This window comes from Dendroctonus ponderosae, unplaced genomic scaffold, assembly GCF_020466585.1.
Source record: "Dendroctonus ponderosae isolate FM_Combo_2020 unplaced genomic scaffold, Dpon_F_20191213v2 Dpon_F_20191213_10, whole genome shotgun sequence".
In the NCBI taxonomy this organism is placed as follows: domain Eukaryota; kingdom Metazoa; phylum Arthropoda; class Insecta; order Coleoptera; family Curculionidae; genus Dendroctonus; species Dendroctonus ponderosae.
In genome coordinates this window covers 5317976-5320580 of record NW_026017111.1, presented here as the reverse complement: position 1 = coordinate 5320580, position 2605 = coordinate 5317976, and the positions used below count along the sequence as shown (strand labels likewise).

The following is a 2605-nucleotide window of genomic DNA, read 5'->3' as shown; positions in this document are numbered from 1 at the left end:
GCGCAATTAATTGTTGAAATATTCACACATTTGACTAAGACCCTTTTCCTGCTCAATTCTCAAGGGTCTGAAAAATCGGACAAAAAGTTTCATTTGGCGACTTTCTGCGGGTTTGAACAAAGAAGTTTTCCTGATGTTTTCGACTAAATTTCTTGCTTTTATCTGCTACAGTTTGTGCGCAATAAATTGCTAAAATATTCATCCATTTAGGAGGTACTTTTCCTTCTCAACTCATACGCATCTGAAAATTCAGGATGGAAGTTCTAAATAGCGACATTCACCGGGTTTAACCAATGATGTTTAGCTGATGTTTTAAGAAAAATATTGCTTTGTCATCAATCCTTTCTTGTTCAACTCTTAAGCACTTGAAAATTTAGAGAAAAAGTTTCAAATATCCATCATTTGTTCCAAACCCTTAACCTATTCAAGTTTCAAGCACTTGAAGATTCGGGCTGGAAGTTTCAAATGTGCCACCTGGAAATCGTAAAGTTTTCTCAAATTTTCTGTTAATTCCTGCAACATTTTCGGCTGTTGAAAAATCCTCCAATTGTTTAAGACTTTCCTTACTCAACTCGCAAGCATCTGAAAATTCGCACTGGACTGGACCTTTCAAATAGCGAGTTTCTATTGTCTGAAGCTGAACATGTTTCTTTCTGTTGGCTGTATATTTTCAGAAATAAATTGTTGGCAACTTCATCATTTCTCTACACCTTGCTTCAGACAGTTTTCTTAGTGAAAAAATGGCTCTTTATACATATTTTTGTGCCGTTTCTAGTGCAGGTGCTATTGTGACTTAGACAAGTTTCCTCCCAGTCTTTGTCATTAAAAACCTTTGAGTTAAACGCAAAAGTTCAGCGCTAACATTTCACAGGCTCATTCAAGTGTCTATCAACCTAAACTTGCACAGTTAGTTTTATTTCGAATCTCTTTCGTAATATAATCCGGCATTAGGCCCCAGACTGTTCGTCAACTGCCCCCCAGGTATCCTTCTTTTGCTTTTGTGCTTGGATTTCATCGGTTGCCAATATAATAGAATAATCGCTCCTGCTGCTGCTGGTAATTGGTCTTCGGTTGCCATCGCACGCCACTGTTCCGCTCTTGTTTTACGGTTTGACTTGCAGAGAGAAAAATAATAATGCAAAACGCGCCCGAGTGTATCGTGCCACCACTAAAGTACCCAGCAAATCTCTTGAAAATCCCTTTAATTGATCAACCCCCAGGTCTCTCGTCTTACCCCTAACGACTCTCGAAACGGATACACAAGTCATTAGGGAACATACGCATGCACGCGATTTGAAAAGACTGTTAGTTTTCAGTCGACGAATTAAATTTAAATTGCTGTAGTTTATACGGTCTTTACCATCTAGAGCAATTTATTTTTATTTTCTCGGATTTAATAATCGTTCAGTCAAATCAGTTCTTCATTATCCAAAGGCTTGGGCTTTTGAAACTGATTACTTTTTTTGGTCGTCGTCGATAGGAGTTTGGCGCTGACTTTTGAAAATATCATCTGATTTTTATGAAATGAAACTGATTTTCCCATTCCAGAACGTAGTTTGCATCGGTTCTCTGACTCGCACACTTGCGTTCGAACTTGGTACCATTACGGCTTAAAATATCTGAGCATTGAGCGAGAAGACGCGATTTCAAACTTGCACAAACAAATTAACTCTCGCTGCTATTTTCATTCACGTTTTCTGGTCATTTTTTCCCAGATTTGCGTGAAAAGAAGAATTCAGCTGAATTATCGCCTTCAAGAACGATCTGTCTTGATATAAAGAAAAAGTTCCGACGAGTGTCTAGATTCAGCAACCATTATGCTATTAAACTTCCGAAAGAAATTAAACCGTATTGTCAGAGTTTATGAGACTCGGCTGCCTGCCCTTCCGCTAAAGTTTCCGACCTTAAGTCGCATGGTTACTGGCAGCAATCAAATTTATTGCACTTTTAAAATCACCCCGATATTCCCTTAATTATTTATTAACGCTGGTTTATGTTGGTTGGCGCAATTAGTTAAGCACAAAGAAATAATAAAAATTGATCAACCGAGGAAAGGATGAGCTTAACCGATGGATTGCCATAAATCTCGTTAACTAAGTGGGAACGTTTGGAGAAAATTAATTATCATCCCGCCAACCATTATAAGTGATAAAGAGATCTTTAATTTTGCTTTTATGGCAATGCCCAACAGATACTCATATTTATACCGGCACATCACCCTCCTATTACATTCCTTCTTTATTGCGAATTCCCAAGTATCATTTACGGGTAATGAAGAGGCGACGACGGCCCTTTTAAAAGGCCCTTATTAACCCCGCGCGCTACTTGCTACATATCTTTGCTCTTCAATTTTAAAACCCTCCAGAAAACCTGTTGATTTTGAGGCGAAATGTCTAACCAAACCCTTAAATTCGTTGATTTGAGAACATTTGAGTCACAGATCGCTGTACAAATGCGAAACTGAGTGTAACGATAGCAAAATTAGTTCAGATGAAGGAATCGTTTGGAAAAGTGTCCCTTTTTTGGGAAACGTGCGGCAGCCAGAATTTTCGTTCTCTATTTTAGGAAAAACTTCACTGCTTCAATTCGGGAAACGCTGCTTCAA

At 38.4% G+C, this 2605-nt stretch overlaps 1 protein-coding gene across 2 annotated transcripts in view; it reads right to left on the bottom strand.

The window, feature by feature from the left end:
* The window catches only part of LOC109543606 (doublesex- and mab-3-related transcription factor A2), a 16968-nt gene that overhangs the window by 3898 nt on the left and 10465 nt on the right, over positions 1-2605 (bottom strand). The gene's annotated exons all lie outside the window — the stretch shown is intronic.